Genomic DNA, 13,006 nt, shown 5'->3' with positions numbered 1-13,006 from the left:
TTGGGGTCTGTTCCTCCCACGCTCCTAGGGCAGTATGAGGCGAGCAGCACCCTCATTCTGTGCCATCCACTCCCCACCTGGAGGGTGCTCTCTGCACCTCGCTGGCAGATGGCTCATCCTTTCCCAGCTCCAATCGTCCCTCGGGATCCACAGGGTATGGGCTCTGGAACCCAAGGTGGACGTCAGGATCTGCGGGTGGTCCAAGGCTTGGGCCCCTGTACCCACATGGGGGACCCAGAAGAGGCTCTTGGTTCCCAGATTGGGACCTGCCCAGCTCCAGCCTTAGCAGCCACCTGGAGAGTAAACCAGCGGATGGAAACTAACTACCTAGTATACATCAGTGACACTGTGACTGCCCCGCTCCCTAGGCCATGGAGGGGACTGACCAACTTTGAAAGGTGCCACTACCCCAAGGGGCTGACCCTAGGTTAGCAGGCCTAAGACACTGCTGGCCACCACTTTGCTCAAGTCTCCTGGGACTGAGGTCAGGCCTCAGCATCCCCTGGAATGTCAGCTTCCAAGCAGAGTTCTGGTGCTGGCTCCCCAGGGTGGCCTGGAGCTGGGCAGGAGGCTTCCACTGGCCCCTGGCCACAGGAGACAAGGGGCCCTTGCTGAATGTCCTCCATGGGACTGGTTTGGGGCAGATAGGAAGGTCCTGAAATTCCCCTTTTGGGACCTGTTTTCAGGAGCCACAGCTTCCCGGCCCCACCCTTACCCCTTGGCCCCCAGTACATTCTCATCTCTCCTAGCAGTAGCTCACTTCCCCACCACCATCCTGCATGTCCCCACCACCCTCCCCTCACAGCCGTGGCTCGCACACCTGCAGAGGCCTGTGCATGGACTCTTGACCCCCCCCATCCTCACATGCAAATATGTGTGTGTACGTGTCCGCAGAGCTCAGTGACCTTGACAAGGAGCTGACTCAGCCTCCTGTTCTCACTTGGGAATGGTGATAAAATGTGTGCAGGCCAAATGAAACAATGTAGGAATAATCTAGAACATGCTCCAAGATTTGGTCCCTCGGACCCTCTTGTTTCCACCCGTGCCTCCACCTCCCCCCTACATACACACACATACACCTTCCTGGGTAGCAGATTAGCTGTCCCTCCCTCGGGACACAGATACAGCAAGGAGCTGTGCCCACGGCTGCTCCTCTGTTGGCCCCATCTCAGCTCAGCCATCTACCTCCTCCGAGAGGCCCTCCCCAGTCACCACCTCCCTCCTCACACCCCTGCTTCATTCTACTTCCCATGGAGTCACTGAACAACTTGAGCAAAATAAAGTGTTATTGAAGAAAGGAAAGCTGTGTGCTCACTGCTTACACAAAAGTGCCACGATTGTCTTTCTGGTTGGGCCACAGTGCTAAGAGCGGGCATCACCCTCCAAGCCACTGGACTCTGCTCTTGTAGCTTAACACTGCTTGCCTCCTCCCCGCCTGCTTGTCTGCTTCAGCCAGTACCAACCTTGCCCTGCACGGTGGGGGCTGGGGCGGCAATTGCCCTGATGATCACTGAGGGTACTGGCAGCTCAAAGCAACCTTTGGTCACAAAGTCAGCTGCAGTCTTTGCTACAAGGGTTGTGGGACCAGTCTTAGTGCAAAGGCAGAGCTGTGTGAACTGTGATTTGGGGGCCACGGTGTTCCTTTCTTGATCCCAAGGTCATGGCTGAGGCAGCAAATGTCCTCCCTCTCTCCCTCCCTCTTTCCCTTCTTCCTTTCCTTCCCTTATATATTTGAAAGGCAGAGTTACTTCGAGGGAAGGAGAGACAGAAAGATCTTCCATCCTCTGGTTCATTCCCAAATGGCCACAATGGCCAGAGATGAGCCGATCCGAAGCCAGGAGCTTCTTCTGGGTCTCCCACGTGGGCGCAGGGTCCCAAGACCTTTACTTCTTTCCCAGGCCACAAGCAGGGAGCTGGATGGGAAGTGGAGCAGCTGGGACATGAACTAGCCCCTACATGGGATCCCGGCATGTGCAAGGTGAGGATTTAGCTACTGAGCCATCACAGGGAATCGGAGAAGGTGTTCTGTCCCTGTAACTCCCTTCCCCTGCCCCCAGTTCAAGGGGCATTCAAGTGGGAACCACCTGGACTCAAGCCTCACAATTACCATTGAACCAGCTGTGTGCCCGAGGCCAAACTCAGCTTCTCTGAGCATAGGTTTTGCCACCTGTAAAATGGGGCTGCTGTCTGTGTGGCACGGTGGAGGTGAGATGATACGGCAGGCCTGCCACCATCAGGAGATAGTCCGCATGGGCACCCACTCCTCTCACGGCACGGAAGAGGGGCTTTCTGTGTTAGAGTCAGGCGGCAGGTAGCTAGGGGAGTACTTCAGTAACCTGAAGAAAAACCAGGTACCTGACTCTGGTTCGGCTTTGTAGATTTTTTCTTTTCCTTTTTTGCCTTTTTAAAAAAGATTTATTTATTTGAGGGCCAACACTGTTGCTCAATAGGCTAATTTTCCACCTTCAAGCGCAAGTATCCCATATGGACCGGTTTGTGTTCTGGCAGCTCCACTTCCCGTCCAGCTCCCTGCTCGTGGCCTGGGAAAGCAGTAGAGGACGGCCCAAGGTTTGGGACCCTGCACCCACATGGGTGACCTGGAAGAGACTCCTGACTTCGCATTGGCGCAGGTCTGGCTGTTGCAGCCTCTTAGGGAGTGAACTAGCAGATGGGACATTTTTCTCTTAGTATCTCCTCTCTATACTTTTGTCTTTCAAGTAAAAATAAATGAATCTTAAAAATATTTATTTATTTGAAAGGCAGAATGACTAATGACTAGTCAGGAGAGGTCCTAGAATTCATTCTGGATCTTCCACACGGGTGGCAGGGGACCAAGCACCTGGGCCACCTTCCACTGCCTCCCCAGGTGCATTAGCTGAGAGCCAGATCAGAAGCAGAGCAGCCAGGACTTGAACTGGTGCCCATATGGGACAGCAGCACTGTGGTGGGCAGCTGAGCCCACTGTTCTACAGTTTTGGGCCCCATTTCTGCCTAGGGAAGGCCGGCCCTAGAGCTCCCCAAGTATGTTTAAACCTCCAAGGAAGGTTTCAGCACCCAGCCTCGCCTTGGCTGTGACTGTGTCTGCCCTGGTATGGACACTGTGCTACGTGGGATCACTCGCCTTCCGCTTTGGTCAGAGATTGTGAGGTTCTGGCACTGGACAAGTAACCTGTTCCTTCTCTGGGAGAGTTCCTGCTACTTGCCCTGATTCACGAGCATGTGGAAATGATCCACTGTCACCATGGTTCTTTCTAAACAGCCCAACAGCTGTGAATGTCCCAGCTCTGTGTACAGAGGCTCTGGGCTGCCGAATTCCTATCCAGCCTTGCCAGCTTAGCAGGGGCACCCCCCGCCCCCATTTCTTCAGGTCTCACACAGCAATAAGGTTGTTTTTTGTTTGTTTGTTTGTCTGTTTGTTTGTTTTAACATTTAGGGGGCCCGGTGCGGTCGCCTAGTAGCTAAAAGTCCTCGCCTTGAATGGGATCCCATATGCGTGCCAGTTTTAATCACGGCAGCCCTGCTTCCCATCCTACTCCCTGTGTGTGACCTGGGAAAGCAGTTGAGAGTGGCCCAAAGCCCTGGGACCCTGCATCCATGTGGGAGACCCAGAAGAGCTCCTGGCTTCGGATCGACACAGCACCAGCCGTTGTGCTCACTTGGGGAGTGAATCATCGGACAGAAGATCTTCTTTGTCTCTCCTCCTCTCTGTATATCTGACTTTGCAATAAAAATTTAAAGAAAAGGGCCTGGCGGCGTGGCCTAGCGGCTAAAGTCCTCGCCTTGAAAGCCCCGGGATCCCATATGGGCGCTGGTTCTAATCCCGGCAGCTCCACTTCCCATCCAGCTCCCTGCTTGTGTCCTGGGAGGGCAGTTGAGGACGGCCCAAAGCTTTGGGACCCTGTACCCGCGTGGGAGACCCAGAAGAGGTTCCAGGTTCCCGGTGCGCACCGGCCCGTTGCGGCTCACTTGGGGAGTGAATAATCGGATGGAAGATCTTCCTCTCTGTCTCTCCTCCTCTGTGTATATCTGCATGTAATAAAAAATGAATAAATCTTTAAAAAAAAATTTAAAGAAAAAAGAGGCTCCTCCCCCATAAGGGAGGAATGCCTGGGTTTAAAAAAAAAAATTATTTTATTTGAAAAGTAGAGAGCAAAAGAGAGCTCTCGTCTGCTGGTTCATTTCCTGCAACAGCCAGGCTGGACCAGGCCGAAACCTGAAGCCAGGAACTCCCTCTAGGTCTCCCAACATGGGTGCAGGCTCCCTGCCTGTGGCCTGGGAAAGCAGTAGAAGACGGCCCAAAGCCTTGGGACCCTGCACTCGTGTGGGAGACCCGGAAGAAGTTCCTGGTTTGTGGTGGGGATGCAAACCAGTGGATGCAAGATATTTCTCCCTCTCACTCTGCCTTTCCAACACATAAATGAATAAACCTGAATTATGTTGATTATAAAGTAATAATATCGAGTTCTGACATGTGCAGCAGGCACCATGGCAGACCACAAAGTGGGTTCTGCTGGCACTCGCTTGTTTGCGCCCAAGGACCCTGAGGCTAGCATAGCTGGCACGGGGTGGTGCTGGGTTCTCAGGCTGTCCAGCCGTCTACACAGCCTCCTTGCACTGGTAGAGGGTGCTGCTGGGCCAGGTGCGGTCACCCCTGGGGCTGACAACCTGGAACACATCCGCTCATTAGTGGTCTCCCCGGCGACTGGCGGAGTGCCCGTCTTGCCAGCCTCCGCCATGAGCTCAGAGCCTTGCCAGCCAGCCCTGCGGGCACGGCGCCCAGAACTGCCTTCCCAGGCTCCATGGCACAGGCAGGTGCCAGCCAGGTGTCTGACGGGTTTCACTTCAAGGTCAGAATCTCCATATCCCAACCCTTGTGGGACACCCTGTAGCTTAAACTGAGGCAGGTTAGGGTGTAGATTCCAAAATCCAATTAACATAGGGCTTGGTGGATGGGGGTTGGGCAGGATGTGATGCTAAATCTTCAGTTTGCCTTTGGATGAAACATCTGGTTGTGTGCTGTGGCTTATGGGGTGGCCAGGTACAAGGGGCCGCCTGCAGGACCTGTGCCTCCTGGGCTGTTCTCTCTTTCAAGCCGGGAGTCAAGGAGCCCTGTGGGCAGCCCCACCTCCTCCAGAAGTCCCCCAGGCCTGTCTCTTTGACTATCACACAGCTCCACTGAACCTCCCCTTGATTCTAAGGGTGAGAACTGGGCACCCGACAGGGTCTTGGTGGGAGAGAGGCACGGGGGAGCACGGGAGCCCTCTAGGGCAGGTCTGGCAGCCAAGGTGGCCAGAGCATGGTCCAGATCTCCTTTCTGATGTGCCTACACCACAGTGAACTCTGATTTGGGGTGTGCCCCAAACTATAACCTTTGAGGGCCTCCCTCTGTGAGGTCTTCAGTCACACAGCTTGTTCTCTGAATCCAAGAAGTGGGGAGAGGGAGCATGCACTGTGCCCTGTGGTGGCCGTGGAGCAGGAAGTGCATTCAAACGTGGCCAGTCAGGGGTTCCCCCCCCCCCCAGCTGTGTGTCCAAAGTAGGAGGGGCTCCGAGACAAACGGGCCAGCCTTGTCTTTGTTGCGCCCTGGCAGGTGGCATGAGCGCATGCGCACACGCCCTCTGAGGGGGTATGCTGTTGCAGGGTAAGAGAGGTGGAGTAAAGGAACTCCAGGGGAGCCTTGGAAGGGAGCAATGAGTGCCTTGCCTGTGGCACGCGTGTGTTTGCCCTGCAGAGTTGCAGGCCCTAGCCTCCTGGGAGGGGCTTCTCCACAGATGTTCACGGGGGGCTTCCCTCCCCACCCCAATCTCCCTCACAAGCCCCTCCCTACCCTGCCCCACGCAGGTCAGGGGCTCTCGCTAACTCTCCAAGTGCTCTGGTGGATTATCCTACATCAGCCTCAGGTTTCCTGTGAGGCAGTCCTAACACCTGCTTGGCCTGTCCTGTCACTACCTGGACCTCCCCATCCTGCATACTTTGGCTTAAGTTGGTCCCCCAAGCCTTGAAGGCCGTCCATTGTCATGTTCCTCTTTTTTGGTTCTGTATTGAGTCAATTCTGTACTTCTGTGTTAGTAAAGAAAATGTTCTTATTTTATCATTATTACTATTGTTTGAAAAGCAGGGAGACAGCCAGAGCTCTTTCATCTGTTACAGCAAGAGCCTGGAACTCCATCCGATCTCCCACCTGGGTAGGTGGGGGTGGGGCAAGGACTTGAGCCATCACCTGTTACCTCCCAGGATGCTCATCAGTGGGAGCTGGATTAGAAATGGAGTAGCTGGGATTCAAACCAAGTACTCTAATGTTGGATGCTTAAGTTAAGTGGCAGCTTAAATGCTGTGCCAAATATCCACCCGTGACCTCCTCTTTGCTGCTTAGGATCAGGATTCCTCCCTTTTTTTTTTTTTTTTTGAAGCCCAATTCAAACTCCACCTCTTCTGGGTACCATCTGGTTGTCTAGGGAACCCATTGCCCTGGGTCTCTCACATGGATGCAGAATCCAAAGGCTTTGGGCCATCCTCTATTGCTTTCCCAGACCACAAGCAGGGATCCAGATGGGAAATGGAGCAGCCAGGACATGAACCAGCCCCAATATGGGATGCTGGCACTTGCAAGGCAGAGGATTACCCAGTTGAGCGACTGCACCGGCCCCCATAATTCTAAATCATACACTTTTTGCAGATCATTGGTCCTTGTTGCATCTGGACAACAGGTTCAGACTGTCGTGGGTACTGGAGAAGAAGGAATAGGGACGGTGGAGGCAAAGACTGGGGTGCAGGGCGCCACCTGAGGACCAGGAGGGAGGGAGGCATGGAGCTGGGCTCTAGGGGGCAGCCCATAGGACATTATGCCATGGCAGGCGATGAGGTCAGATCAGCGAGAGAGCTGCGGGGCTGGATCCTGGGAGGGGCTATAACAGAGGCAGCAAGAGTAGGTGCAAGCTGTGGGGAGGGCTGCCTGTAGGTTCCTAGGCGCCTGGCTCCCTGCAGCCTCCGACTGCTCTTCCCTAGAGCAGCAGGAGGAAAACACAGGCCTCCTCTTCGGTTGGACATTGAACTTAAACTTGGCCTGGAGAAAGAGGACCGAGGGGCCCTTCCCTGGACTGCCCAGCTTCAGTCCCCTGCTCCATTTCCTTCCTGCTTCCGTGGTCATAATGAAAACCCCAGCTGCACGGCTTGTTTGTCCTGTGTCAGGCTGCGCCTCCCACTGCTCTGGGACTCACCTTCCAGCTCTTTAAAGATTTATTTATTTACATTGGAGAGGCAGATGTACAGAGAGGAGAGACAGAAAGATCTCTGTCTGCTGATTCACTCCACAAATGACTGCAATGACCGGTGCTGAGCCAATCCAAAGCCAGGAGCTAGGAGCTTCTTTCCAGTTTACCACGCAGGTGCAAGGTCCCCTAAAAACAGGGAGATGGCCAGACCTCTTTCGTCTACTGTAACAGATGAGGCTAGGCCAGGCTGAAGGCAAGAGCCTGGAACTCCATCCAGGTTCTTATTTTTGGGACATCCTCTACTACTTTCCCAGGCCACAAGCAGGTTGCTGGATGGGAGGCAGAGCAGCTGGGACGTGAACTGGCACCCATATGGAATACCAGCAGAGGATTAGCTAATTGAGCCATCACACTGACTCTAAGTTTCCAGCTGTTTTCACGGCCCTCCATCCAGGCACTGTACTGTCAGGAGAGGGTGAAGGGGAGGACAGCTGCACCCTCCTCAGTGCTTCTGTCCTGCACCCCATGAGGGACTGCTGTGCTCACTGTTGGGTCCTGATGTCCCAGTAGTGCACTAGAGAGTCATTCAGTTGGGGCCTGTGTTGTGAGTAGGGAGCTAAACCTCTGCTTGTGGCATTGGCATCCCATATGATAGTTCTTGTCCCAGCTACTCCATTCTCATCCAGTTCCCTGCTGAAGCGCCTGGGAAAGCAGCAGAGGATGGCCCAAGTGCTTGGGTGCTGCACTCATGTGGGAGCCCCATTAAAAACTCCTGGCTCCCAGCTTTAGAGTGCCTCAGCTCTGGCCACTGCGGCCATTTAGAGAGTGAATCAGTAAATGGAAGATCTCTCCCTCTTTTCTTTTTCAAAGAAAAGTAAATATTTCAAAACCAGACATGCAATTGTTGCTACTGCCTGCCAGTAGGGTGGGGGCATGGCACATACCTGCCGCTGAGCCAGCCTGGTCCCCACTCAGTGACCGCACCCCTGGGACCTTGGTCTTAAGGCCCAGGAGAGTGCGCAATGGCTGAAGCAGCTTGGAGTGGGAGGTCCCATCTCAGCCTTTGGGTGTGTCTGACCAAGGTCTGCCTGTGGCTCAGGGACAGGCCACCTGGCGCTGTGGAGGCAGGGGGAGCCTTGCACTCTGCATGCACAAGTGGGGCTGGGCAGGCCATGCCACCATTGGCCATCCTGGAGAGGGGGCGTCCTCTTCCTGGAACTTGTTCCCTTTCCTTATCGCTCAGCTTGGAGGCTGGGAAAGGGAGGGGACCTCTTGTTTTTCCAGCAGCCAGCACACAAAGAAAGGAGGTGGACCAGGGTTGCGGGAGAACAGGAAGGGTTTGCCCTCTAATCTCATGCTTTCTTCCTCCAGCTGGGGGTCCGCTTTCACGTGCCTTCTCTGATGGGCAAGGAGGAGGAGCCTGGCACTGAATGACAATGGCCATAGTGGTGAGAGGAGGGGCTTCCAGCAAGTGCAGCGGAGGGACACCCAGACTGCTCTCAGATGTCACCTGGGGGCTCTCTGCGGTTCAGGTATTATCCTCCTGCGACAGAGGAAACTCAGAGAAGTGCCTGGGGTTCCCCAACTAGTATTGACTGAGCTGCGTTCACAGGCTCCTCCCTTCACTCCTCTCCCCTTCTCCCACTGGAAGGAAGAGCAGGTCAGCTTCATTCTAGATCATGCCAGGCCTTCCTCCCTCTGGCAATGTTCACTATGTCTCCGACCTCCTGATGTGCCACCCCCATGTGCACTGCTGAGTCACTTGGTGGGGGGCAGCATCCGGGGCACCGTATGTGAGTGGGTGGGTGGGGAAGGGGGCTGCCACTTCCTCCACCTCTGGGTGGGGCTGAGAGAGCAAAGCTTTAAGAAGAGGAACTGGCAGTGGCCAGGAAGCTGGAGGGGAAGCCGTGGTTCTGGGACTCCAGTGCACACAGCCACAGGGCTTGCTCTTGCCTGGAGCCTGTGGGAACTGGGGATGCCTGTGGTAGATCAGGTGGCTGGCCCCTCCTCCTCCACTTCACTCCTGGAAAGACCCATCCTGACTTTACCCGAGGGGGAGGATGGAGGTGGCCCTGGCTCAAAACCCCATGGCTAGCAGGTGGCAGGGTCAGCAGCTTTGTGGTCCTTGTGTCCTGGGTGAGAGTGAGCGACAGCATCTGGCATTTACATTGTTGGGGTGATATCGGCTGGGGGGTCTTCTGACACACAACAGGAAGGATAAGCAGAGTTGTGACAATGAATGGGTATGACCGGGGAGGCTTCCTGGAGGAGGAGGGGAGATGGGGTCGGGCTGGAGGACAGGTGCTGAGTGGGCACAGGCTGGTGGGATTTTGCAGGACTAAGTCATTGAGAAGGGACTCTCAGTGCTATAGGGAACCTCAGGGGGAGGATGGGGCAGGACCTGTGCAGCACCTCAGTCCACCCCCATCCCTGCTACAGGCTGTCTCATCAGAGCCCCCAGTGCCCGGGGCCGGTGGCGGGGCGGGGGGAACATTTCCTTTCTGGGAGCCAGGTCTGCCTTCCCTTCTAGGTGCTGCCTGCCGCTAGGGGCTTTGCAATAACAGTGGGTGGGCCTAAGGTGGGGCTAATTTTTGCAAATGACAATGCAAGAAATCCAGTTTCATCTGCATTTTTGGTATACACACAGGTCTCCATGGTTGCCCATGCTGCAGCTGTGGTCTTTGGGATGGGCATTTGGTGGGTGACATCCCAGCTGCCGGGGCAATTCAAGGAACGGACTCCCCTGTGGAGGGTCCAGGTGATGCGAGGAGGGGTTCCCTTGCCCCAACCCACAGACAGGGCCACTTGTCCTAGAGAGTAGATGGGATGGGCACAGGGGCATTGAGGGCCAAAAGTCCTGACAGGTGCTCCCTGGGGTGCTGAGTGGCTCTGGCACAAGGGTGCCCCTGCCCCATCTTGTCCTGGAGCTTGGTGCCCAGGACCTGCCAGGAGGCAGTCAGTCACAGCCAAGGGACCTTTGAGGTCCTCAGCCCAGGCAGCCCCTGACTCAAGTGCTTAGGATAGACTGGCTGATCGCCATTTCAAAAGTGAAAGAACTGGGCCTGGCATGATAGCATAGCGGTTAAAGTTCTCGCCTTGCCCATAGCAGGATCCTATATGGTCGCCAGTTCTAATCCCAGCGGCCATGCTTCCCATCCAGCTCCCTGCTTGTGGCCTGGGAAAGCAGTCGAGGACAACCCAAAGCCTTGGGACCCTGCACCCACGTGGGAGACCCAGAAGAAGCTCTTGGTTCCAGGCTTTGGATTGGCTCAGCTCCAGCTGTTGTGGCCTCTGGGGGAGTGACCCATCGGACAGAAGATCTTCCTCTTTGTCTCTCCTCCTCTCTGTATATCTGCCTTTCCAATAAAAATAAATAAATCTTAGAAAAAAAAAAAAAAGGACGAATGAACCACGGCCTTAGTGAGCTGTACTGGGTCTCACAGCCTGTGGAGGACTGTGGGAGAAAACAGTAAAGGGCATGGGTTTAGTCATGAGGCATGCGTGCTTGCAGGCTAGATGGTTTTAGAATGCTACATCACTTCCTTCTACCCTACCAGAAACAGGCAGTCATGCCTTCCTCTTAAACTGTTAAGTGTTGAGCAGAGAACCTGTTCTGTTTGGGGATTGGGAGCGTCTGAGATGCTGGAGAGAGGAGACAGGTGGCCCTGGTGGCCCAGGTCCCTACCTCCTTACCTGCTCCAGGCATGTCTCTTGGGCTCTTTTTGCTCGAAGCCTCTCCTCCCACCTGTCTGGGATACCACCACTCCCAGCTCCCTCACCCTTGCCAGGTACAGAGAGCAGGAATCTGGCTCTGGGCAGTTTGGCCCTTCTTTCATCCTGCAGGGCTGGGTGGCCTTGGCTCAGCATCCACACAGGCTTGGAGCACTTCCTGTGACTCCTAGCCCTGAGCATCTGTGCTGGGTTCACTGGGTTCACTACTTACACAGCTGTGCCCAGAGCCCTTGTATGTATCCCATGCCCCAGGAGGGGTATACACCCAGCACTCTGGCTGGGCCTCTGAGGTGCCTGGAGCAAGAGCCTCAGTAATCCCCCACCCTGGTAGCTGCTGCCTTAGTTCTTTTTTTTCTTTCTTTTTTTTAATTACAAAGTCAGATATACAGAGAGGAGGAGAGACAGAGAGGAAGATCTTCCGTCTGGTGATTCACTCTCCAAGTGAGCCACAAGCAGGGAGCCGGATGGGAAGTGGAGCTGCCGGGATTAGAACTGGGATCCTGGGGCATTCAAGGTGAGGACTTTAGCTGCTAGGCCACGCCGCTGGGCCCATGCTGCCTTAGTTCTGTTCCTGCCTGGGAGTTTCTTCTATGGCAAAATGCATTTGAGCAAGGGCGTTGGTTCTTTGCCCCTTCCCCTGACCCCGGTATGTACATCTTAGCGTGTGCTTGTGAATTGTGTTTAGGGCTTCCCTCACGCCTGACTGCCACTGTCTGCCTTTGACCTGACTCTGCCTTATGGAATACTGGGATGAAGAGAAGCTGGCTGGGAGTCAAAAAGAAAGCAGGCCCAACACAATGGCTCAATCCTCTCCTTGCAAGATCCCGTGTGGGCACCAGTTTGTGTCCCAGCTACTCCACATCACAACCAGCTCCCTGTTTATGATCTGGTAAAATGGTAGAGGATGGCCCTAGGGATCCTGAATGGGAGACCTGGAGGAGGCTCCTGGCTTCAGATGGGTTCAGCTGCGGCTGTTGCTGACATTTGGGGAATGAACCAGTGGATGGAAGATCTTTCTGCCTCTCCTCTCTCATAAATCTGATCCGACTTTCCAATAAAAAATAAATAAATCTTTAAAAAAGATTTATTTTCATTTTTATTGCAAAGCCAGATATACAGAGAGGAGGAGAGACAGGAAGATCTTCCATCCAATGATTCACTCCCCAAGTGACCGCAACGGTTGGTGTTGCGCCAATCTGAAGGAGCCAGGAACTTCCTCCAGGTCTCCCATGTGGGTGCAGGGTCCCAAGGCTTTGGGCCATCCTTGACTGCTTTCCCCAGGCCACAAGCAGGGAGCTGGATGGGAAGCAGGGCTGCTGGGATTAGAACCAGTTCCCCATGGGATCCTGGCGCATTCATGCCGAGGACTTTAGTCACTAGGCCACCGCGTGGGGCCCAAAAATAAATAAGTCTTAAAAAAAAAAAGGAAAGCAAGAAAGCCACATTTATAGAAAATGCTAATGCAGTTTTTTCCAGGGAGAGATCAGGAACTTGTGGGTGGGAGGGACAAAGTGACAGAGGCTGCTGACATTGGCTGAGACGCCAGTCCCCAGGCCAGGAGTGGCAGATGGTGTCGCCTCTCTTCAGTGCTGGGGAAGGGTCGGGGTAGGGAGGGAGCTGAGCTGGGGAACTGGGGATGGAAGCATCCCATGCGGGCGGGGGGGGGGGGGGTGGTGGGGTGGTGGGTAGGGAGTATGGGGAAGGAGATAGTCCCACCCTGTTCAGGGGGCCAGAATCAGCCTCCAGCTGTGGGTTCTAGGCACTTTGAAGAGAGCTGTGCCCAGGATACAGACTTAACCTCCCTCCATCTGTAGCAGCTCCTTCCTGGACACCTGGGGGCCCGCAGCAGGTGTCTGTCTTGTGCTCACAGTATGGGTTTTAGCGAGAACTGAGTGCAGGTCTCCCTGAAGATGGCCAGTGAACATGGGAGCAGGCAGCCTGAGGGGGATCAGAACAGCTTATCAGCCAATCACAAGGCAGACACAGTCCTGGGAGACACACTAGAAACGTGCAGGCTAGGATGGTGGAATGGCGGATGCAGCTCATTCAATGTCTCAAAGCAG

Source organism: Ochotona princeps, chromosome 5 (genome assembly GCF_030435755.1).
Source record: "Ochotona princeps isolate mOchPri1 chromosome 5, mOchPri1.hap1, whole genome shotgun sequence".
Taxonomy (NCBI): Eukaryota; Metazoa; Chordata; class Mammalia; order Lagomorpha; family Ochotonidae; genus Ochotona; species Ochotona princeps.
The sequence above is the reverse complement of the archived record's forward strand: the minus strand, read 5'-3'. Positions refer to the sequence as shown.